Consider the following 26,397-nt stretch of genomic DNA (forward strand, 5'->3'; position numbering starts at 1 on the left):
AAGCATGTGTTTCAGTCAATCCTATGTCTAAAAAGTGTGCTGTGGACAAATAGTCTCTATGAAATTGATTAAACCAACTGATTTACCTAGATTAATTAATCACCATCACAAAGCTGCCATTTTGAATTAATTACAGAACTATTACTTGGAGGTGACAGACTCTATAACTAACTTAGTCTTCTACAATGACTGAAAATTCCAGTTTATTACACATTTTCTGAGTTTATTTTTCTTGTGTCTTAGTGAATTACCAACATAAAGTAAATATCAGACATAATAAATGTGATTGAGCATTCCCCCATGCTTAATGGCTGCCTGCATTTGCTTTAGGGTGTAAAGAAAGTGTAATAAAATCCCAAGCATGTCATATTACCAACAAATAATCTGAATAAGCGACCTGGATTATAGCAAAAAATGCTGACTGAATACCAGGGTTATGATCCAATGACAATGACTTACAGGGAAGAGTGGTAGAGTTATGATGTCCAAGTACTAGAACAGGCACATTTACCTATTGCATTCATTCAGAGATAATCCAATTAGGAAAAGTACTAAACCTTCAGAATTCTTTTACTAGTTGTAGTGAGGAAATTAAAAAAGATCATGAGGTATAATTCAACGTGGTAAAAAAAAAAAATCCTCTGCAGAAATCTTAAAACTTTGGGTTCTGTCTAAAGCATTTCTTATGATTTTTTAACTCTCTTTCCCTCGCATAAAATTGGAGTTGATGGAAATGATGGAATTTATTCTCTTTTGTGCTAGAGCAGTTCTTGTGTGCAGTGGAGACTGTGGACTATCGAAACTGTGGTTGTAACCCTGAGATTATTAAGTGTCCAACCATCTGTTGAAGTACAGCACTGCAATAGCTTTGATTGGTACCATCACTTTGTATCTCTCACTGGCCTACTGCCTAGGGATCCAGGAACAGCTGGACCTTCATCTTCTGTGTCCTCATCCGTTCTCTTCTTTGCTTGTGTTGCCTACTTTTCCCTTAGGTGTAATATACTTTCTGTTCCTTAAGAAAGTGTCTCAAGGGCAACTCTAAGCTCGTTACATAGTCAGTGAAAGGGAGAGACACTTCCAAAAGACAATTCACCTACCCTGGAAACACTTCTGAGAGTGGAATATGCTATCTATCTTTGCTGACTAAAGGACATGACTATTTTAGACCTGGCCCTGACTGGTGGGCAGGCAAACATGAGATTACTCAGAGTTGTACATGTGAGACCAATGTTGTGGTCTTCAAAAATTGTCTTTTCCTTGCACCTTTTTCTGGGATAAACAAACTTTCCATTCCCACATCCTCTCTCTCTATAAAAGTGATTATTTTTTTTCCTACAATGTGATCAAGAGCGATAGATCAGCCTCACACAAGTTACTGAAAATAATGAAGTACTTTTCTTTAACCTCAGCACACATAGATATCCTCCTCTTTTACCATCTTATACTACCAAATATTTTGAGGTTGATTCCACAGTTTATGAATTCATTTGTGCAGGGACCATATTCATACTGAGCTTTATACAATGCCAATCATAAAGTCAGCACATAATAAGTTAATAATAACAATAGAATGACATATTGAGAGTCTAAAGGTTTATACTTTCAAGTTTTATTTTCTTTTTCAGGAACTGTGAAAAACACCTTCCATACTATATTTTTGTCTGAAGTCTTAATCCATAATTATGGAGAACCAAGGCACCAATGCCAGAGTAACAAGATTAATGCCTTTTTGACAGAATTTAATAATATGGTTTTATAATATTTAATTTTGTTCACAAAATATCTCTCAGTAGGAAACTTCTTTTTACTTACCTAAACATTATTGCTTTAAAACAATTTAATTCATATTTCATGGCACAAAGAGTTTATTATGAAGACTTGTTGGGAACAGGTTTTTATAGGCTCATGTAGGGATTAGCTTTAACTTAATTTGGATATTCAACAAATTTTGACAAGTATAGTCCACTGTGGGCTAATAATACAGTCTTTAATTCATTTATCCTTTCTTAAATGCTCCAAGGCCTTTAAAATCATGTTATATATGTAGCCTGGATAACAAAACTCATGTTGGTTTTGGTTTTGATGTCTGGAGAAACTATCCAACCACCAGTGCAACTGATAATGTTTTTGCCTAAGTGAAATGAGGGTGAGGGCTGTTACGTAAGCAGAAAATATTGTCCTCAGCAGCAAAAATTTAATCTGCAGTACCAAGCTTTCTAGACAACACATGGGGTAGCAGAAAGCCCTGCCTCTCTGCTATGAACCAACAGCAAATGCCTCCTGTTGCAAAACCAATTTCCAAGCAGCAAATCTCCCTATTCATGCCAAGTTGTTCCTCAAACAACAAGATGTACGTAGTTTGCCATTGCCATGCAGAGACAAGCCTGTTACACAACTGCAGCCTGGATTCTACCCAGATCCCAAGTTCTGGAGGCACCAGCACAGCCTGTGGTGCCTGTGGGAGGTGAGGGGGGCCCATTTTTGTGATCCTCCAGAGAGGAAGATCCTGGGGAAAAAGTCCGAAGTGCCTGGTTGTTAGGAAGATGTGTGGAGAGCATTGAGCAACTGAGGTCTACACCTCTATTCAATCTAAATATTTATGTATAGTTGACAAGTGACATCTTAAACAGTGACCTGAGGGCTGTGGGCTTGGAGGACCAAGGGATTTCTAGCCCCACTGTTAGTTATCTATATACATCAGTGACAGATGCAAATAATAAAATACAAACCAAACTCTCAAATGTAAATGGAAACCTTCTTCAAGCATCTGAGGTTTAATCCCAGGTTTTTTTTCCTTTACCTCTAAATAGATAAATAGATAGTACAATGTTCCTTGGTGCAGGAAGAAATAGTGAAGGTAGGCAATAACCTGAAAGAGTCTCCATCATTTCCACCAGATTGGAAAGAACAAAACCATTAAACTTGCAGACCTCAATGCTGCTTATCTGGAAAAATGCCATAGTTTTTTCAGAACTACAACTTTTTCCTCCTTGCAGCTGAGAGCCCTTCATCCTCCGTGGTATCGTGACATGGTATCACTGCATGGCAACGTTCCACCTGTACAGGAGTTTGTGTGGGGAAAAGGATGGCTCTGGTCACAAGGAAACAGCAGCAGGCAACACCTGAAGAGACTTCACAGGTCGGGGATAGTTTCAGCTGTACATCCAATAGGTGCTCCTAAGACTGATTGTGTCTTTGTGAGAGAATAAAAACATGGATCCAGTCCTGTTCACATCAATTTAAAATCCATCCACCTGCAGAATCCAAGATCATCTCCACTGTGAGATTCAATTGCAAAGCTGAGATCCAAGGATGTGAAATGAACACATCACAGTAAAAACATGTGATGAAAGAGGAAAAAAGTTTCTTTTTTTTTTCAATTTGGGGGTGTATGTAGCTGTGTGAACATATACATACAGTCATAAAAAGAAAGGTGGAATATGCGTAAAAGTGAGTCAGGACTTTTTCCTTCAGTATTACAAGTGATGTGGAAAATATTCCTTGCAGCTGCTGTGGGATAAATTGCAGCATGATCAGAGATATGGATCAGATGAGCACAGAAAGCTGGTGAGAGTTTAAGTAAACTCTGGCCACCTTTTCCTCTGACTTTACCTCCACAGGTTTGTTACCTTCTTCTAAATCATAACAGTGTAATTGAAAGAAAGGAATTGTTCTTGTTGGAATGTGTATAAACACATTTGTCCAGAAAACTCATGCCAGTAAGCTTGAGCAGGATCTTTTCTACCCACACTGAGAAGAAGAAAAAAAAGTCTCATAAGATCATAGAACTATTTAGGTTGGATAAGACCTTTAAGAACATCAATTCCAATTGTAAAGTCTATACAACTTAAATTTTACATGGGAAAAGCAAATCAGAATGATTATTTCTCTTTACTGGTAAAACAGAAATTAACAGACACACAGAAGAATCAGCAATTAGAACAGTCAAAGCAAATAAAACAAAGAAAGTTTTTTTCACTTACCAAGTTGTTACACTGTGGAACACACTGCTGCAGGATTTTCTGCATGCAAAATGTATAAAGCAGATAAAACAAAGGCCATCAGCCTTCAAACACCAGGAAAGAGCTAAATCCTCTATCTCAGGAAGGCTCTAACCTGCAGACTGGTAGAGCCAGAAGTACACAGCTCAGGAATAGGCACTGCTCTTCTGATCTGCTTTTTGCTGGCACCTACAACCATCTAATGATACCAAGCACATTGCTGGGCAGAACAGACATTTTCTTTAATTCAGTAGAATGATTTTTATATTCTTCTTCAGTGCAGTTTGATTTTCACACTCTTTACTGTAATGCAATTTTTCTTCTAGCAGAAAAGCTTCCATTTGGCATTACTGGAGTCTGTTAGCTGTCAGGGAGGGATTCTCTACCCACAAGGGAAAAACAGCCTTGCTATACCTGAACTGATCCTTCATAAGTTTTTATTATGTCGTGGGTGCTCTTAGCGACAGTGAGAGTTTTTGATGAACACCTGCTGCTCCATACTAATAGACCATAAAAAATGGGGCTGTGGAACTAAGCAATTACAAAAATGAAGTAGGAAAGACAATGCAGCTGGATACATAGTGCAGGAGAAGAAGAACATGTCATTTTAGTTGTCTAGAGAACTAGACCACGTGTGTATGTCTAAATCTTAATATCGGTAACACTAATGTTTTTAATAAAAACACACTCATGCACTTCCCAAATCCAGTATATACTTTTACTTACAGTCACTTCTCTTTAAGCTTTCCATTGTATTTTAACATCTTTGCTTCTTGGCTTACTACTGAGCAGCATGAAGGTCAATGCTTAATGCAGGCCTGCAGTAAACTACACTTCTCCAACTTCTCTTTCAATATACCTTAATCAAAAATCTTCTAGGAAAACTGCTATTCCCACTAACGACAAGTTTCATATGGTAGATAGTCTCTGTCTCACAAAGTCCCATTCACTGCTAGAATTCAGAAAATGGCTCAATTAGTAGAGAATTTGAGAGATGTTGCTGCAGGAGATCTGTGAGGAGAGATGCCAGCGGATAAATGTGAGTCATTTTTCAGCTCAGGAGGCTTCAGCTCTGATTGTACAGACTGATTCCACTTAATTCATTTCATTCTTTCCATGTAGGTGAGAAAGACAGCAGGTGAATAGTAAGATACAAAAACTGGAGCAAAAATGGGTGTTATTAAAGTGAATCAAAGTAACAACTGGATTGGCAAGTACACAGGTAGATTATCTATGATTCACGAACCTCTATTATTTTTAAAATGTCATTAGGCAGGCAATAAGTATATGGAGATGCTAGTAAACCCCCGAAGTTTCCTCAGTTTTATAACTTTCACTATAAGTCCCTGAGTTGATACAGCTCGGTGAATGATGTGTTCACTCTTCTCTGAGTAGGGGGCTGGAGCAGAGACCTCTCCAGCTCCTGCCTCCAGCCTGAATGACCCTATGATTAATGTCTCCTGTTTAAAAAATACACATTGTCTCTCTTGGGAATGAAAAAAATATTTGGGGAAAAAATATGCCAGTAGGATATTAAAAAGTGATTGAAGCTAAAACTTTCTGCAGAAAAGGAGTGGAATCAACAAATTTCCTAAGTTAACAAAAATTGAAGTTTTGTTTGTTTCCAGCTGTCTAAACATTTCAGTTTAACATCACTATATAAGAATTGGATGTCTTCTGGCTAGAAATTATGTTGTGCTTTAAAATGTAAAGATAGGCACATAATGCGGTTAATATGATGCAAGCTGCAGTCTGAATTTGCAGTAATTTAGCTCATCTGTGGTAACTGCCTGTGGGGAGACTTGTACATGGTTATAAATGTGTGGTAATTTGAGGTTGCCTATCCCTCCTCTGAATTCCCCCTCTTGAAAGTAAATGATCTTATATTTACTGATAGGTAAGAAGGTGCACAGTTATTACTAAGTAGCCAAACACTTGTGGCAGCTTGTTTGCACATCTTTAAGATCAGATAATTACAGTAGGAAAAAAAAAAAAAGTGAAATTATCAAAATTATCACCTGAAATTATCAAAAGAAAATAATTTTATTTATTGAAATTTAATAATTTATAGATTTCTAGCCATGTAAATATCCACGATTTTTTGCCATTCTTTCTGATTCACTAGGCATTATTCACAGGCATTATTCAAAATTTCAATACTTCTAATTTAGAAAACCAGTTTCCATTCCAAATTAAATTTTTGTCTCTACTCTTTTTCATAGCTGACTCTAGTGAGACTTTTTTTTAATTTAGACCGTAAAAACTTTTAGATGATAAATGTGAACCCAAAGACATACTTTATGTTCTGTTTATTTTCCTGATATGAGACCATTCACCCTTCTGCAGAACAGATAGAGTTCTACTATATCATAATAAAGAGTATCAGACTCTATTTTTGAGGTATGAGTGTCATTGTTGGTGACAAATTAGGTTTAGTTGTCTGTTGACCAGCCCTCACCAAAAAGAACTGTTTAGGAGTTCAAGCAGGAAAATGCACCAGTACAAAGCACAACATCCCTCCTGGAATGTAGTAAGATCTGTGTTCAAAACAAGCAGGTAGAGAACTTGGTATCTCCTCCCCATGGATGTTATGACACTAAAATTTTATGTGGATTCAAAGGGACACCAGAAAATGACAGTGCTGCCTTGCAAGCCTGGGGCAGTTATGTTTCTAACCCTTTCCTCTCCTTTCCAGTGGATCTAACTATAATGAAAGAGAGAGTAATGAAGAACAGAAAAAGAAAGTTTGAGAATTCACATCAATTGAAAATTTCAGCATTTAATTTTTACAATAAAGCACAAAATTTTATACCTTTTATTTTCACAACCGTTGCTCAAAAATTCTTTAGCACAGCTCTGTACTCTCCCTTCAGCAACAAAAATTGTTGACTAACTTTACCGGAAATCTCCTTTAATTAAAAGTGGCCACAGAGTTAGCCTTTCATACAAACATTAAATTAGAAGTGTCCACAGGGTTGCATACAAATCAGAACCCACATTTGCCAGCCAAACCACACACTGTAGATGTGGCTTTGCAGGGAGAACCCAAGAATTTTCATTCCAAAACCACAGGTACCTGCTACTATCTTGTTTAGCTCTAGCAGTAATAAAGCTGACAGCTTGTGTGGAAACCAGCAGCTCTGTGTCCACACTGTGGAGGACATCTAATACCCCATTGATGGGCTGGCCTTAGTGAACCAAGTATGCCACAACAAGGCAAATTGTCCTTTATGGAATTTAAAAGTGCCGATAGTTTGTGTAATTCATAGGGCTTTTCTCTCTTCTTCTCTAGAAACAGCTCACATACATGTTTCCCAGCTTTCTGTTCTACTTATTCTGAATGACAGAGACAGGGAGAGAAAGTTCAGGATGAGGTATCCCCTCTTGACTTCATGTGTTTCTTTATTTTTTTTTAACAAAAATGATAAAGAAACATGTGAGTCTGGAGAACAGGCAAAAGTACATCTGCCCCATCTCTGCTGTGATAAGTTCATTTCTTATGAGCAAACTTTTCACAAATGTGAGTGAAGTACCTCCAGACCTGGGGAAAAACTGCTCTACCTCCTGCACACCCACCAGGCTTATCAGATCAGTCACACTGCGGGAACCTGCCTTGAAGTTCTTGGCCTCATAAGGATCCTGAACACATACTGGTATCAGATTCTTTCCCAGTGTTTCCAAAACACCAGGAGAGAACTGATTTCTTATTCCTTTTCAAGTTGTTCCTAAAGTGGTGCAAAGTTGGGTTTGAATGCCTTGCTCTCACTCGACAGCAGGTTAAGCAGATATCTCCCCTGCTCTACACACACACAGTGCAAAGGATGAGCAGTGATGTCTCCTGAACATCAGAGATCACAGACAGCAGAAACAAAACAGCATGTCTTGTGGGGAAATAAACATTTCATAATTGCTAATGTTTCCTTTCGGGTAAGTGAAAAGCCTGAACACATTAAGTAAAAAAAAAAAAAAAAAAGAAAAAAAAAAGAAAAAAAAAAGAGAGATTTAATTTCTAGTTTAAATACAGCTGCAGTAATTCTTATACACCACACAGCTGTTCAGAGGCCTGGCAGCTGTCTATATCTTATGTGTCCTATCATGCATTTTCCAGTATTGTCCTCTTGACACATGAAGACTGTCTTCAACTTTTGGGAAAAGATAGTAGTCCTGGAGTTAAACACATCTATGTCTCATCACTGCTGGCTTTCACACTCGCTGAGCCTCTTCACTTTCCTCCCTGTGACCGTGATCTTGTTAGAGAGGAGAATCGTGTGGTTTCTTTATTTCTTTCTTTTACACAATCCTCCATACTGATGGTAGACCCCAAATTGTACACTTGTTTGTTAGAAACAAACCAAAATCATAGCTAACAAACATTTATATTGTCCAAGTAACTGGGATGACAAATGTTTCTACCAAAACACCAACAGATGTGCCAGTTGCCAGTGCAGAGTGGGAAGGGAGGCTGATAAGTTTTCCTGCCAGCACGTGATGTTGTTCCGAATTAACTTCTTAGAGAATAGGATTTCTGTTTTTATAGTGAAAATAAGAATTAAGAACATCTTACTCAGTATCCTGAGCATTTTTTTAAATAAGCTTCTCAATTTTTCCTGCCGGCTTTTATTCCAACCAAAAATAGATGTCGTTGTAATGGTGTTCCTCAGCAGCAATATGTATTATAACATTTAGGTAAAGGTATCATGCAGTTCTGGGAAAGGTTTCCTTCACTCTGGCTTCTGACAGCTTCCAAAATACATGACACAAAGTCCTCACAGTGTACTGGTGCAACAGGGGCAACATTACAACTGAGGAAACAGAGGGCTGGAGACACAAAGCTCTGCACAGGACATGCTCATGCCTAGTAGCATTACATAGCTTTATAGAGCCACCTCAGAGAAAGACAAAAGAACAGGTAAGGTGGATCATGGCTCTGCATAACATTCCCATGCCTCCTTGGCCAGGATTTGACACTCCTGGTTCAACTGATGTCCTGTTGCCCACACCTTTACATGGCTCCTGGTTGGTGCCAGCTCATGTCCAGCCAGCTCAGAGTGTAAGCAGGGAAGTGCAGTGCTTTCACTTGTCTTTGTAGGTGCTGCTTTATCTCCTCCGTTATTATAAAATACAAAAATTACCTTAAAAGAACATTAAGGTTAAGCAATAGACAAGCCAAGCTTTGCCTCCTTCATGCATGGCACTCAATCTATTTTTCCATTGTGCTGTTGTCTTTTTTTTTCTTTCTTTTTTTAAACCATTGATTAACTTCTGTATCACCTGCTAACCCCACCTTACCTCCTCCCATATTTGTATATTCTAGCATATCAAAGCAAGATGTTTTTACATGATAAGTTCTCTTCTCTCTGTGCAACTTGGGTAAATAGTTTTCCCAGAAATGTTTCACTCACCACTGTGTTACATACGTCACCTGTAGTTTGTAGTTAAAGTAGAGTTTTACTAGGTAACTATTGTACAAAAGACATTCTCTGGTTCTATTTACCCTTAATCTGGGAAACAGTAAGAACAACCACAAGTTACTATTCCTGTGTACCTAAAGATACAGAAATAATATTAGTTCAGAGACAATATGTTATCGTATTTTATAACACATGTGCCCTTTTTAGCTATTCACTCCTGGGCACAGGGAAGTTCATTTTTAACCTTAATTCTGACTCCAGTACCTTTTGGCATATGAAAGTATGTAACACTGAAGTCTGTTTACAGAGTTATTCATTTCCTGGATTTATTTTTTTTTTTAAGTAAAAGAAAAGAGGAGGCCCTCTGGAGCTCAGCAGGTAAGCAGCTCATTGCATGTACCAGCTCTTCAGCCTCTCTCAGATGAATATATTACATACTGAACAGCAAAAAAACATTTTAGACAGACTCTGTGCTTGGATTTTCAAATGCTAACAAGATGGTAAATGGGAAGAATTTCTTTTCAGAAGAAAGCTTCACACCTTTCTTAGCCAAAAACTAATTTCAAACACTCTAAATTTGAGATTTGTACGCCCTGCTTTTCCTCAGGTCCCCCCAAGAAGGAGTTTTTATAAAAAGGTAATTTTGACAGTTTCTACAAGAGTAATAGAGATAAGATTAACCCGATGGCATCTTTCAACCCTAGCTTTTTCATAGTTGCAAATTTGCAGTTGCTTTGGTATCACAAGGAAGAAGTTTTCTTTTCTTTTTCCTTTCTTCATAACTGGTAGGCCTTTTTGGTCAAGCTTTCAAGCAAGTCCACACCAAAGACTGTCACTATCCCAAAACATGCTGCAGCAGTGGTTTTGCAGTCTCACCTAGATCTCATTCCCCCAGAATTTCTCTCTTGAATTTTCCCTGGAAGACACCATCATATCCTTTGCTCCAGATTTTTTTTCATAGGCCCCTGCAACCTACTCCTCTTTTTTCTGGTGGTTACAGCATTGACTTACTCATAGGCATTCAGCATGTCTCCCTTTAGCTATACATATTCTGTTCTTTTAATCTTTTATCATAAATCAATCATTCCAGTGCTTAATCATATGTGTTATTTCCCATGAAACGCTCTCCTGCTCCTCTCCCTTCCTCCAGTCAGTGTTATGTGCCCAGAACTGAACTCATTTTTCTAACTGCATGACCAAAGAGACATCCAAAGCAGGACAGTCATCTTATGAGTACATATAATAGGAGTCAGCCCAGCTAATAAGGTTGGTGCATCGTCACTCTCTTTGGTAGCTGCCAGTCAGCTGATTATTTTGTGTAACTTTAAAAACAAAGATTCAAGAAAGTAGCCTGAATGGAGACAAGGGTGGCAAACACCAATGTTTCATTTCAGATATTGCCTGATCTATGGGACCCAAAACCTCACAGACAGCATGGGAATTCAGATCCAAATGTGGTCTCCACAGCTCACAAGATTCACTTTTATTTGAGAGATTCAGCTTTGTAGCTCTCCTAAAGAAGTCAGCCTCTTCCCAGCCTCCCAACTTAAGTGACTTCCCAACTCCACTAAAATTACCTGACTGATCAGGACTGAAATCATCCACAGGCATATAAGCCACAAGGCTTTCCCTTTGAATCATAAATAATTACTAGAAAAGGACACATAGTAAAAGAAAAAGAATGAGAGAGAAGAAAGAAGAGTCTATGGGTAAAAAAGACACTGGAAAATCTGCAATTTTTAATCTTTTGTATTGACCTGAAGGGGTGAGGGAAGGAAATGAAGGACCAGTGCTGCTGCTAGACTTCTTTCTGGCCCTGAAGAAAAAAGACTTTTTTCCTATTCTTGTTTGGGAAGACTAAAAGACCAACTCATGGGTGCCATGAGAACTGTACAAACTTGGCCCCTGAAGTCACAAAAAAATGATTGTAAGTCCATCAGCTCTCATGGAAAGGTTGGGCAGGCTCTGGAGACAGGACAGTGCTCCTGAGTGTACTGCTGTTGCTGGAGGAGATGCTATCACAGGTGAGGGCACAATGCAAAGAGAGCCCTTACAAACACAGGTGACTGTGAAAAGGAGAGCAAGTAGACACAGGTGAATATGAGCACAGACAGTCTGACAGGGGAGCTACTCCTAGTGGCTTATGTAAGCAAAACAATTTCATCACCTTCAAAGGCAAATGGGAGTCAGGATACTCTGTTTATAATTTGGGGGATTTTTTTAAATCGTAAGTCTTTCATTATATAACGCCTAAAGCCCTCAGTCACAGCAATCAAGCCCTACAATATCCGGTGTCACATAAAGAAGTACCTTCTGTATTGTAACAAATATCATCAAAGGGCTTACATCTAAATCATATTAGTCAGAAGAATGTACTGATTATATTTCTGATGAGTACATTTCCTTATCAAAAATTCTATGTTTCTCGCCTTCATAATGATCTTGTCTTTTTTTTTCAAATGATCAGTCTGAAAAAAAGCATCCCTAAATACAAAAGAACTCAAGTGTATGCTTATATTTTTAGCCTACTTCATGTCCTTGGGACCAGCTGGTCTTCCCCACATGCTGCAGTGGTGCCGGTTCTGAGATGCCTCCTTCCAGTATCAGTGACACTTGTGATGACCCTTAAGGTTTCTTTATTCAGTGGGTCATCACAACAGTCTACAAATGTTTGGCAGAACCAACTTTTTGGCATAATCTTTTTGCAAATATGAGCTAAATATTTCTATAAGTATGCTGCTGGTCAACATTTTTTTATAACCATGTACCATGGGCCAAACTAATTAAGCTACAGTTAATTGTGTCTTCATTTGCTTGCACACACAGGGATGAGATCCAGCCTGTTAATGTCTGATCAGTTAGCGGTGAGGGACAAAGTCTTACCTATTTTGGCCATATGAATCTGGACAAACAGAACCCCCTGCAGGTACATAATAGAGACTGAGTGTTTCAGGCAGCCTTCTTAAATCAGACTTTTCAGGCAGAAGAAATTTTGCACTATACTGAAAGTTCTGCACTGTCACCAGGGGCTTTTTCATCATAAATATTGAGCCATAACAAAACAGATGCCACTTTATGCTTCTGCACATGGTGATGTTTTAATGCAATACTAAGAGCCCAGTCTGCAAGGATGGCAAATCCTGAAATGTTGTCTTGCTCATTTCAATCACCGAAAGACCTTCAATCTGCACACTTTGTCTACAGTCAGGTCTTACAAGGTTTGACATGGTGCTGTGCCCTTGTGGCCTGTTTAGCTGGTATTTCTTCACATATTGTATTTCAGAGGTACTGCTCTTCATCAGATCCATCAGATGCATCATCCCCAACCTGGCAAGATGCGGCCACCACGAGTGACTGAGACTGAAGTGAAAAGGTGAGAAAGCTCTAACATTAAAAAACAAAGCATAAATCCTCAGCAGCTTGTTTGACTCCTATAAATACTGAGGAAAAAAATTAAAACTAGCTTCGTGAGAGGAGAAAAAAAGCTGAATAAAGAACAATCTCTGCCAATGTCTGTCACTTGACAGATGGTACACTAAGGAATATAACACCTACCTGTGACTTACACAGGGCAATCTCAGGTCTGTGAGGGAGCCTTGGATGGATATTTTTCTGTCTGGTGCACTGAGATTTAGAGAGTATATTTGGGTTTTGAAGTCACTAGTATGCTCTGAGAATAACCTCTATAAGGATTACGTACTTTGGGAACAATCTGGCAGACTTTCATCCAGTTTTCAAGATCTCTTGTATATGCAAAGGGAACTTTGATTTTATGATTAAGATAGATTTATAGCAGCAGTAGCACTTATTTAAATATTATGATAATGGATGAAAAAAAATACTTTACATTGCGTTGAACTGAAATGACATCTCTTAATGCTGTTGAATTCAGAGGTGATTTCTCTCTTCCAGTATTTGTGGGTATTCAGGAGGTTTTTTTAGACATGACATACATTTCAAGAATGAGAAGCAAGTACATTTCATCTTTTAATGAACCCTGTAAGTGTGATTTAGGGTAATTTCATTCATAGAAAGAAATTATATTACTTCTCTTTCAAACCCCTCTGAAGTTTTTTTCTGCGTATCTGCCCATTGTGTTTTTCCACAGGTGAGGACTTAAGCCTTTACTAAAGACAGGATTATGGCATTGCAGTGTTCAGCAATAGCCATGCTACTGTCATTGAACTGGCAAAAGAAATGAGATCAAGCTCTAAGTAGTCATTATCAAAAGAAACTATCTTTTAAATAGAATATCCAGTCATCCTCAGAACAGACTTTAGGCTAAGTGCCTGGTTCTTAGGTGTTATGGTAGGTTTCTATTCACAGTAATTACTGATCTTGTACATAAAGCTGTAAGGCTTCAGAGAAAATACTGAACCACCTTTACTGAGGGGAATAAGAATCACTTAGATAATCAGCTGCACTGTTAGAAGCATGTTCTTGCACAACGTGGCCCATCTGAGCTTTGTAAATAGAGCTGATATCTTTGAAAATGTCCATTTCATTCCATGACCATGAGAGCTTTGTGGTGTATGGCTAAGTGGTCTACATCTCCACCAGTGGGACAATATGAATGTAGCTTATTTAATGAAAAATAACTTTCTACTAAAGTGGAATGTTTCAGAAGTTTTTACTTTTCTGCTAGTAATTAACTTCTCAAAGCCTGAGTTTTATGGGCAAAAGTGCAGAGAAAGTGAAGGAGAATAGACTAATGACTTTGAATAATTGGATTTTCATCATAAATGAAAATGTTTTTATCTTCAGGGAATATCCAGTTAAAATAAAACAGAAATAAATATTCACAATGTTTCCCTATGTAGATGTAATATCACAGTTTTCATTACTCCATTTTTAGATGTAAAACAAAAAACCCCTCTTGCTTTTTTTGAAACATATTCAGCCTGCTAACACTGCCAGGAAAGCAAAGTTAATAAGCCAATTTGTCTCCTTTTCAAGCAGACATCCTTGTATTTTATCTCTAGTTGCTTTTCAAGCTACAGAGGAAGCACCTGTAAACATGTGTTGCAGAACTACCTCATTATCCTCATTCAAACTCTTTGCAAGCACCATTAGTCAAGGCACTGTTTTCAAGCTGAGTCTAAGGCATAATCTGCTTCTGGTGGTGAGTCCTTGGTTTTGTGTGTGTTGTTTATAGTCTTCTGTACATGGAGGTACCTGCTGTCCATTGCACAAAGACTGCAGGTCAGGTAGTCACATGGTCCAGGACAGGACTACAAGACAACATGAGAAGGAACATTTGGTCTTCCAACAGATCCATTTCTGAGCTTAATATATCTTTTTTTTTCTCAGTAGATGATTCACTCATCTAAGTTGACTATTTTTTTATAACTCCTGTCCAGCTCGGTGGTCCTTTGTATGGACAATGGAATTGAAGTCTGAATAAGTGAAGGACTAACAGACATCCAGACTGGTAACAACATATTTCTTTCCAAAGCACCTCATTTCTTCATATTTCACGAGGGAAATTCTTGAGTTCCATTTTTGAGGGTTTTAGGAGGAATGGCACCTAGACCACAGGAACTATCAGGTGGTTTTGTTTCTTTTGATTTTCTTTAATTTCAGTGGGAAAAGTGTTCTTTGATTCATGTTAAACTTGGTTTGCTCCATGAATCTATTTGTTGTTTCACCTTTATTTTCCAAAATTATTTAAAAAATCCTGTAGGTTTGGATTGTGGAGGTTATTCAGATGGATACACTCATTTTAAGGCAGCATGTGGAACTGAAGGGCTTCCAGGATGCCCCAAAGACAACAAAAAGGTATCCTGACTTCAGGGCCTGCAATGTAGCCTAACTTTTACCACTGCAACACTTAAAAATGTTCTTTTTTACCACATGCTTAGTAAGGCTTATTGCAAATCTATACCTTTACTTAGGCTTTTACAATTCTGCTTATCATCATGTTCAGCCACCTCTGTTCTCCTTTAGCAATGACAAGGGAAAATGACAGTCAAATATGTCTCAAAATAAAGCAGAAATTAAAAATAATGGCTCACCACATCTCTTCTTGACCACATTGTTATTCCAGGTGGCAAGGTGACTTTAGGCAGAGAGTAAGTAATTTTATTTATATCAGTTGAAGGTCTGTAGGTTTACACTGAAAGGGAGTTTGAAAGGGAATGACAGAAAAGTTCTGATGGGGAATGGAATATGTAGAACAGAGTATATCAAATATACTGAAATCTCAGTAACTTCAGTGGGCAAGCAGACACGAAGGAAACAGCAAGCCTTAAGTTCATGGCTATATGCAGCAAAAACAGACTGACAGTTCATTGAGGTCTCTAAGCTCTCACTATGGATGATCAGTGATAGGAATATACTTCCCTGGCTGATAAAGCTGTGACAGTGAGTGAAGAGTGAAGTTACTGCAGGTTTTATGGAGCAAGGATGTTGTAGGAACAGCTGGACAAGTTCCTCATCCCACTGGCTGGCGACTCTCTCTCCACCTCAAAGAGGCAGAGTTATTCTGCATCAGTCAGATCCAATTCTGTAGATTTTCAATCAGCTGAAAAAAACCTTCACTTTTACAAGACGACAGTTTAACAGGCAGCTCCCCTTCTTGCTTTCTATTTACTGGAACAAGACAGGCTATAAATACGGGACTTGGTGCAGCTCAGGGCCAAGATATGGGTCCGTCTTGGCTCTCTGGATATAAATACAGGTGAGTCACTGGATGTGCCTGTACACACCTTGAAAGAAAAATACCTGAAGTGATCACTGACTGCCAGGAACCCGTGCCAAATTGTTTGCAATGTCCTTTGCTCCTCTTTGGCTCATCTTCATTCATGACTGCTGAGCCAAGTCAAAGTCTGCCCTTTGGCTCATTTCATTGGCTGGCTCATCACTACAATGTACACATCTTTTAATGAACTACTGTTTACACCCATGTACATACATACGCACACTCACACACACACAAATTTCCCACAGACTTTAGCATTGCTTGTCACAGGTTCAGTGGCTCTTCTTTCAAAAGGTGTGTAGTGAATACTATTTATGCTCATGACAGCATGCACAGAACTTCTCATGCTGCTGAGGATTTTACTTTAGTGTCTGCTTACTTGCTGCATGGAAGCTTCCTTGGTATTATTTTAATTTGCTTAGATAAAAGAGGAGTCAAGCAAAGAATTTCTGTAGGTTAGTTAAATAGATGCTTCCTTTCAGAACGAAATTTCCTGTGTATAAATGTTATCTAACGGTCCAGTTCTGATCTACTTGATGTTGTGAAAGCATTTAGTAATTCCTATTAGTTCAGTGGTCTTGTTATAGATCCCCACTGGCATATCCAAGAAAAGAATTTGGTTTGCAAACCAAAAGAATCCTAAACTGTCTCTTTTCCTCTTTGTTGATGGTGTGCATGGTGCACAGTACTTTTTTTCCCTGTAGTGGGATGAAAGATATTTTCAAAGATATTCTTGCAATAATAAAGTGAGGGTGTTGTACAACCAGGGTTTAACTTGGAAAACGCTCCACTTTTCAAAAAAAATTTTCCTCCTGCTCTGTGCAAGAGCTTTGCCAAAGGGTGTACTTGTTACTGTTGCTGCCAAAATTACTGTTATAGCCAAGGGATGTACACGTTTCTGTGTAAATGCGTTGCCAAAGGGTGTGCGAGTTACAGTTCAAAGTTACAGTTGAAGGGGCATTCCTTGCTTTAACGTATGTGATCTGCTTATCCAGTCAATTAAACGCGGTTTATTTTCAGATGGCTGAGGGGATTGCTCATATGATGCTGAGCCTATTGCTATGGAAGCCCTTAAAAACAAGTTCCCTTTTAACTTTTTGCTGTTATGCAAGGTATTACTGGTACTCATGGTATTCCCCATTCCTTGTACAATACGTGCTTCTACAAAGAATAGCTTACCTCCAATTATAGGTGGTAAAAGGGCTCCATTTTTTTTTCTCTAAGGGTGCCAAATAAATTGCGAGTCTGCCCCAGGCTATGCATGGCTGTTCAGCAGGCTACTGTGTGCAGCTGGAGTCACATTTTGCATGATTTTGAATTAATGGCAGTCACTTGAGAAACAGATCTGGTTGGCAGGCTGAATTCTTCAGCATTAATATCAGCAGAGAGTGGGGTCAAAGGCACAGCAAACAAAATGAAAGAAAAGATAGAGGGCAGCTCAAAACAGTAACACAAGAAAACAGAAATTGTTGAAAATTTACAATGAATCCTCCATATTTTCTGTCAAGCGCCAGTGGAAATCTGATGACTCTGGTCTGCCAGGTATGTGCTCTCTCTCATGCAATAATTTCTTATATTAATGCGTTAGTGTTGTATCAGAGCTCCTCACCAGGGTCAGTAGGTTGCTTCTTCCATTGTGTGTGATCTATGTGTCTCCATGCTAGAAATCTGGACATGGTTCGTCTGGTCTGTTTTGCTCTAGGAGAAGCTGAACTAAAACCTCCACCAGCACAGGTCACTAGATCTCCTCTGGCCATATAAATAGCCCAGGGTTGCTTCTTCATCAGGAAGAAGCCTCACATTCACCTTTGTCTTCACACATTTAAAGAATGAACATTTGCCTGTAGACATCTACAGCAGTGCTAGGTGGTCAACGGGTCAGAACCAAAGAAAGATGTCTAAACTTTGTGAAACAGATACAAAAAAGTTGCCCTCTTGAGGTGCTTGTTTTCCTTCATAGACTAGAGAATTTACCAGGGTTAAATCAGACTAGATCATGTCTAATTTTTGCATATTGAAAGTTAGATGAGATAAATCTCTTTGTCTCACAACTGATTCACAGCAGAAACAAGGCAGTTCAAAGAAAGACAAACAAGATGAGTAGGAGCAAGGAACGCTTCTGTTTGACATGTGTATGATGAGAAATTAATTTAGAGGGAAAGCAGGCAAAGAATAACATGATAGGGCTGTTCACTAGTAGACTGGAAGAGATGAAATGAATACAGCTACCTACTCCATTCCAGTTAGGAGCAAAGGAGCAACAAATAGGACAGAACAAGCCTGAATATGGAAAAGGAGACTCCTTTCCTCCATACTGCAGAATCATCCCATAGACATGATATAGCAAGAACCCAACAGTTTGAAAGGACTTGGAAAAAGATGTGAGGTATATCAAGACAAGGAGGATACCAGCAGTTGCTTTAATTAGTGAGAAAATGCAATTATTTTCTCACATAGGGTTAAAGGGTTACACTGTTCTTTTATGATACATACAGATTGGTGAAAATTGAACTGCTGACCTTGTCATTAGTCATTATATGAGAAACTTAAAAAAAAAAAGTGTACATTTGCCTCAAGCCTGTGTTTGATTTCTGGATGCATAGCCATATTTACCTAAAGCTTGTAAACAAGCCAAAACTTGCATGCATAAAATTGATATTTTTCTTCACAAATTTGTTTAGAATTTGCTCCTTATGTTGCATGTAAGAAGTAACATCACTTTTATTTGTTGAAATGAAATTACTTCTAACTTTCTCTTTTATGTCTTTCACTTTTACAAGTTGTTTCTTCTGGCAATATCAGTCAACTTTCTTTGCCTCATTCTTTGTTCCCACGTTGCCAATATTTCTGTGCTGCTGACTTCTGCACATATCCTCGGGAGTTTTTCTGATGATACTGTGAACAGGAGACCCTGGATGTTTACCAACTCCTTACTTATTTATTATACCTGGCTCACTTCCTAGGACACAGTGAAAACAGTGTCTGTTCTTGCTGATTGCTAAACAAACCTTGTAAGGAAGCAGTCCTCCAGTATGTCTAGGAACATTGCTTCTTCCTTTGGGACCCCATCATTTTCATCAAGGGCAACACCTGGAAAGTAGTGACTCTCTGAGCTTTTGTACAAACCTTGCTACCTGCACATTGATCCATGTTTTTCAGCAATATGCAAAGGGATATCTGTTCTGATTTCTTCCTGTTGTCATTAGTTTTTATTGAGTTATACCTCAAATTTTGTGACCCGTGTTGCCAAATGAGACACACAATTTATCGAAACATTCTCTCCCACATTTAATCCAAATCTTTTAGTTTCAACACACAGCTTTGACAAACTCATCAGGGCATGGAAAACTGTAAGGTGAGAATGAAGGTACTCCTCAAAGAATCTCTGATTCTGCTGCAGGCAAATACAGTTGCTGCTTTTCTGTTTGTAGTATGTCCAGTATTATATAGGGCTGAAATTTTCAGCACTACCTTAGAGATTTGGATACTCATGTTCCCTTAAAATATCATCCTAAACACTTCCAGAAGAATTTCAGGAATGCCCATACAGATATGACTCTCTTGCCTCATCTCTGACTGACCTGCCATAGAAGTGCTTATGAAACATTAAAACTTGCATTATTCCAAATGCATCATGTCAGATCTCCATGATGGTACTGCCTTTAATATCCATCACAGCGAATCTCCAGCAACAAGAATTTGCACCTTCTTTTACATTTGCCAGGAAATTTGTCTTTTTCCATCCTTTTTCTTTTGCTCTGCCTCAATTTTGATGCAGTGACGTTTCTGCCAGAACTCCTACTGTGTAACCAGTATTTTAGAACTGAATAATGACTGACAGAGGACAGTCAATGCTTTAGTTCTGAAGGGCTTTTTAAGCAACTGAAAACCCTAGCTGTCAACTAGCTACACAGCAGTTTAACTATGTCTGTTTTGCACCACAGGTCTCTGGAGTTTGTTTGCCAGTGTGAATGTGAAACTGTTCAATCTCTGTAAGTCTTTCAGTGGAAAACACTGTTGGCAAAGCAGAGGAAAGCAAAGAAAAGAGGCAACAGGGAGGAAAGACATAAAAACAAGGAATTCAGCCTCTGAGATGCTGCTGTTATTTTTGAATTATTAAATATGGTTAAGTGCCATTTCTTTCTGAAGGGGCTTGACTTCTCTCACTGCTTGAGTGCATGGCATGATCAAAGAGATGACCAGAGTCTCAGTTCCAGGCTCTGACTTCTTGGAGTATCCCAAAGGGTCTCCTCCTTAGCCCCTATTTCTGAAATCCCCAGTAAAACGTGGCAAGCACTTCTGAATGCATTCCTGAGCAGGAGGTGACTTTCACTGTGCTTCTGTACCCACCTCACAGTTAAGAGATGTTACATTTCTCCTTGTCCTGCAGGAGTCCAGGACACAGAGGACCTGCCGAGCCTCCTTCAGCGATTTCACGCAAACCCATTTGTTCCCCACTCCGTGTGCCTCTAGAAGCCCAGACTCTATTTCTCAATTTCATCACCTGACAAATTTCCAAGGCTTTTCACGTCACTCAGTCTAACAGGAAAAGGAGATTGTTTACACCCAAATTCCTGGGACCCAGACTGTGACACGTGTCCCACTGTTTGATTCCCTACATGACTGGGGAATCATGTGTAGCAGTACAGCAAGTTTGTTCTTGCACTGACCTGCAACCGCACAGAGAGCTGACTCCATGTCACAGGAGGTTACACACAGCTTTAATAACTATAACTCTGTTGTTTTATCTGCCACATTGAGTGCACATAATGGCAAACAGGGAGAGTAGATAAGCATCCAGGTGTGACGCAGAGGATAAAGTCAGCCCAAGTGTGGAACAGATCATCTGCTTACCTCAGCTCTATCAGCCTAACAAAGAATCCACATTTTCTGTCTTCCTTGCCAAGGAGCAAGAGACCATCTCCTTGTCCAAATCCAACCTGCTTTGCCAGTAGAGGTGTCGTAGGCCAACTCAAAATGCCCTTAAATACTATGTTTAGTAAGTAGGGACTGGCATTTGCTGGATGGGACACGGTAGGGACACAGACAATCCCAGGTGAGCCAGCCACTGTATATGCTGGAAGTCAGTAAGCATCAGCATCCTCAACTGAGATTGGGTCCATTTACTGATCGACTACTTGATGCACTGTATGCTTGTCTTGCAGTTAGGGCATCTGCTACTGGCCACAAGGACATCATCCTCATCATCCTCCTTTAATTCGAACAAACATAGCTGTTCTGTTGATTTTTATGTTCTGAATGCCCACCCTACTTGTACAACAAAGCTTACCCTGCCAGAGAGCTCAAAAGTTGGAGACCATTTCAAAACTGTTGAAAACTCTTGCGTTTTCAACAACCTGATCACCCAACCTGATCTAACTTGTGTAAATCAATGGCCCAAAACTCAACATCCCTGGGCCTTTCCAGGCTTGTACTGGGATTTTCACAGCCCCAGATCTATCAGTGTTCAAGGAAGGACTACATAAAAGCAAGCTTTTGGCCTCCCTCTTTATCTTTTGAGGAAGTTAACCACAATAGAAGTTACCTATTTATACAATACTTTGGGTTGGTCTGGAGGAAAACAAAAATCAATCACACAGTTGTTTTGGGTTGTTTTTCTCCCTCTTGCTCTGATGCACAAATTAAGCCACTGATTAATCAAACAATTCATTGACAAGAACCCTGATTTATGTCGAGTTAAGTTACAGCATACAAATATTTGCATAGTGTTGGATGTAGATTTAAACACAGACTCCATAAGTATTTTTTTAAACCATGAACATTTCTTGAGGATAATCCAAGTGCAAAACTCAAGTTCTTCCTCCTTCCTGGTGATTTGAATGGACAGACTGTATCAAGAGTCAAACTATTTATGTTAAAACCTTAATCTGATAAATAACTCTCAGGATGATTTTTAAAAGCACAAAGGGCAGTAATGTACCTTGTTCCCACTAACAATTCTTGGTCACTGTGCTCCAGTTTACATTTTTAAAGACCTTCCTTCTTTGTCCTGAAATCTGTGCTGACAGCAGGCTCCAGTTCAGGACATTCTTCCAAGAGAAGCCAACAGGCAGTCTCAGACCTTCCTGTGGATGTGTGAAGAAAGAGACTGATGTGCTGTAAGCAGAGAAAAAAATAAATTTCTCAAGGTAAAATTGTCAACAGCTTGTCCATGACTCAGACTCTGAAACCTCTTTTAAAAAGTAACTGCACAGTGACATATATATATATGGATGTATATGTGTATATATATATAGATATAGATATTTATAAATGTTATTCAGGTACCAAAAAGACCTTCTCTGGTTGTATTCCTTTGTCAAAAAAGGACATGAAGGCTTCTGTTATTTAAGTTAGTCCTTTGGGGAGATAAATCCAGATCTCCATCCTTTAGTATGTTGTCTCATTCTGACACAGTGCTCTGTGCTCCCTATAAGGTGATGTTTATGTGGGGTTTTTGATGCAATTTAATTAATTCTATTCAAATCTCCTATTTTAAGACTATTTAACCCATGGATTGAAAAGACAGATTAAATAAATACGTGAGGTTTTACTAGAGTTTTCCAGCTGTTTTGAGGAGTTGAATCTAAATCCTGTTTTGCTAAAGCAGTGCTGGGCCCTAGCTGCAATTCAACCATCTCTGCATCACTTTCTTCATCCATTGGATGGGAAGGAGAGCAATTTTAAGTGCCTTTACAGAGGTAAGCCACACTGTTTGCAACACAGCACAGTCTGTCTGACTTACTAATATGTGGGAGCACAATTCTTACCTTCTGCTAAATCCTGCAGCCCTCCAGGGCTCCACTGGGCTCATCTCTGCACTGGGTAATTCTCCAGACTGACTCTCTGGGCTGCTGCTCCCGTGCAAACAAAGCTGTCGTGACACAAGAGCAATGCCTGTGAGGTTGCCCACAAACAAAGCCATGCTTACCGAGTTTATCTGCATGAATTGGTAGAGCCTGCCCGTTCCTGCCCAGTTCTTTTGGCTCAGACACCTTAATACTGACTATATCCCTCGCTATATGCTGAGTAATCTGTTGTGAGAAATGCCTCCAAAGAGGCCCCATTATGCACGCTCTCCTACCAGGCAACATTAAAATCCTGCCTAAACAGCATGCTGATTAAAGCCCCAGAAGTTTTTAAATGGTTATTTATGCTTCTCAACCATTATCTAGTGATTGTTGAAGAGCCTTGCCAAAAGCCTTCTTTGTGGTGAGTAATGAAATAATGCAAATTGATGGGACCTGGTGCTGACTTTTAAAGGAAAACAGGCTTCGTTGGATGACAGGACCAATGTAGTCTGTGTGAGCTGTTGAAAAGATTTGGCAAAGGGCACTTCAGACACCTCATGGTGACAGTCCACACAGGAGGGTGTCAGAGACCAAAAGCCTTCCTGACCTCTCTGGTTGGGCTACCTGGGCAGTGTTGCCATCAATATGGAAACACTGAGAGGGGAAATGATCAGTGGAGAGAAGACATGGAGAAATCCCAGAAATATGTAAAGCTTTGACTTTATGTGGCTACATATGCACTGAGTTATGGATCATCATATCACACAGATTATGCACAGATTTTGCCACCATCCCAAGGTCACAGCAGGGATCACTGCAGCTTGCTTGGACCTCTGGCATATTCTGTGGCTAGGGCTGAGATAAGGACAGGGTGAGGTTCAGGAACGGTTTAAGATTTTTTTAGATAATTTAGGATTTAGGAACTTGGCAACAGAATATACCAGAACTTATCAATCCTAGATTTACCATTTTGAACATGATTTTGGCCAGCTGTGGTTGAAGCCATTGCTTTCTGCATGTTGCTCTAGTCTCTGTTGTTTAAAATGAACCAATGGGCAAAATCAAGCTTGCAGACCATCAGCTTCATGGAGCAACCATCTGATAAAAAGAGAGAACAAATGTAAAGAGAAAAAGCTGACAAAGACCCCAAACTTCTAATACTGTTTTAATTAAGTCTGATACTAGGATCAGGGTAGTCAGTGCCAATGGAAACTAATTTTCAGGCATATTTCTATTACCTCTATGACTTTGAAGTAACCCCTAAACATGAATGAAAATATGCATGAGAGCTAAAAGGTAGCTCTTTCACTGTCTCTGTTTCTCTTGGAATTGAAGGTGTTCTATGTGTACTAAAAGATTAGTGCTTTATTGGTTTCCTTCTTTGTTTGCTTGTGACAAAGCTTGGGCTTAAAGTTGCTGCATTGCAGTATGATGTGCTCGGTTGTGAGACTCAAATCCCAAATGACAGACCAACTGAGATTCCTCCCAACTAGGTTTCATCTTAACTAAGTATGGCAAAGGGCACATTTTTATTTTGGAGACAGATCTAGAAATGAAATATTAGAAAAATGTTTTGAATTGGGCATTTAAGCATCTTGGTGTTTAAAGCTGGAATTCAGTCCCGCTCCACTGGGGTTTTTCAGAGTTATCTCGTCCAAAACATTCAATGTGAGATCCTGACAGCTTATTGTGGTATATAAAATTGAACTGAGCCTGAGTCTAGCTGCCTTAGTCCATTCAGATTTGCTCCCCCTTCTTACAAGAACCCCACCTTTACTTGGTCTACATGCAAACTGGAGAGTGTCTGTGTTCCTGTAGTGAGGTCTCAGGTTTGTGAGGAAGTCACTCAGTTTAGAAATTTAAGCAGCTAATTAATTTTCTAAGCTCTGTAGACCCAGCACAGCATTTAAAGGATGCCTAATATGTGCAAACTCAATTTTGCACAGCCCAAAGAAATGTAGTTGACACCACTGCCCACTTTTTCGTTGCTCTTAATCATATTTGGCTTTTCTGGTTTGCAAGAGAGGAATCAACAGCTCCAGAGATGACTATTATGGAGTTTGCCAGTATAGGAGTGTCATAGATGTCCATGGAGTCACAGAATAGATTGCTGAATGTCCTCATATTAGGAAGTAGCACATAATGATGACAGTTCAACCATCAATAGACATCATATTCCTATAAAAATAAATGAAAAATAAATGAAAAATACGGAATCACTAACAACTGTAGCCCTTACATTTTTTAAAAAAGTGCAAATACAACTGCTCCTTGTGAATTTCCATACCAAAATTAATGTCCTTGCCCAGGAGCTTGGGAGATAGCCTGTGGATACATATTAGTGACTGAGTAGTTAATGCTCACAACTACCATTTCCAAAATAAAGCTCTAACTGCACCACATAGAATATTTTGGGGCCATCATGTAGCCAGATATAGAAGAACGATGGGGCCACATGCCAAGTGAAAGGTAATCTAACCAATATTGAGGAAGATGTCGATTATGGACTTTATGCACAAGCTCATTTTTGTGGTTGGGCTTTTTGGCACAGAGAAACAGCTCTGACAGGAGGAACTCACAGAGAACCCCTCTCTATCTGTCCTGGATATTTAGACTACACACACGTAGAGCCAGGAAAAGGACCTCATTCACTCAAGCCATGATTCCCCTTTTGGCCCCTGATTGACGAGGACAACAGGGAGGACATGAAGACAACAGTGATATTGCTGATGTCCAGGTGGCTCCATCTGACTCCTCAGGGACTGGGGGTGATTTCTGTAGAACGTGATGTTCATTGTACAGTTTGGCATTTCTGATCTCCCTTGAATATGCAACACCACTGGAGCCCTCCCCTGTTTGCAGGGGACTTTGATTTGCTCTCTGGACACACGAATCACCTTTTCCTAGCTGTACACATTGTGCTTTATCGTGTGAAAAAAGTGCTCCATCCAAACAATGTGAATTAAAGGTAAAGCAAGTCTAGAGAATTCCTTCTTTGTAATAAGTTATCCATTAAATACCACTTAAACTTTTCTTGTTTTAAAGCATATGTCAACACAATCTCAAATACTTTTTATAAAGTACTAGTAGTAAGTCATTAAAAATGACAAAAATGTCTTTAATCTATAAAAAATATTTTAATCAACTGAGATATCTTTTTCAACATAACTAAATAAACACAACCCAGACTGGGCTATCTAATCTTCAGTTCACAATGGGATGACTTTACAGCAGAATGTCAGAATCACCAGCTAAATTCATTAGGTGCTTACTGCTCTCAGGAGCTTTCAGGTATGTTCTCCTCACTCCTGTGGAATATCCTAGTTCTTTTTAAATATTTACAAACGTCGAATATTTATATGGCTGTATTTCCACAGGGGTAAATGCTTGCACTGCCTGAAAGGTGGCGTGATTGAGAAATAGGAAATAACTTTTTGGTAGCCACTGATCCAAGGCAAGATAATGACTCAATACCATTTGTGAGCAACCAT

The 26,397-nt window shown here is 39.1% G+C and overlaps 1 long non-coding RNA gene across 1 annotated transcript; it reads left to right on the plus strand.

Annotated features, from left to right (window-relative positions):
• Positions 1-3,067: 3,067 nt before the first annotated feature.
• Positions 3,068-22,180, plus strand: LOC127482525 (uncharacterized). Its single transcript, XR_007908645.1, has 4 exons — positions 3,068-3,142; positions 5,127-5,226; positions 12,699-12,788; positions 22,145-22,180. It is a non-coding gene; the product is annotated as an uncharacterized LOC127482525 (long non-coding RNA).
• Positions 22,181-26,397: the final 4,217 nt, after the last annotated feature.

Source organism: Manacus candei, unplaced genomic scaffold, assembly GCF_025592945.1.
Source record: "Manacus candei isolate 608988 ecotype Guabito, Panama unplaced genomic scaffold, ASM2559294v1 h1tg000089l, whole genome shotgun sequence".
NCBI lineage: Eukaryota > Metazoa > Chordata > Aves > Passeriformes > Pipridae > Manacus > Manacus candei.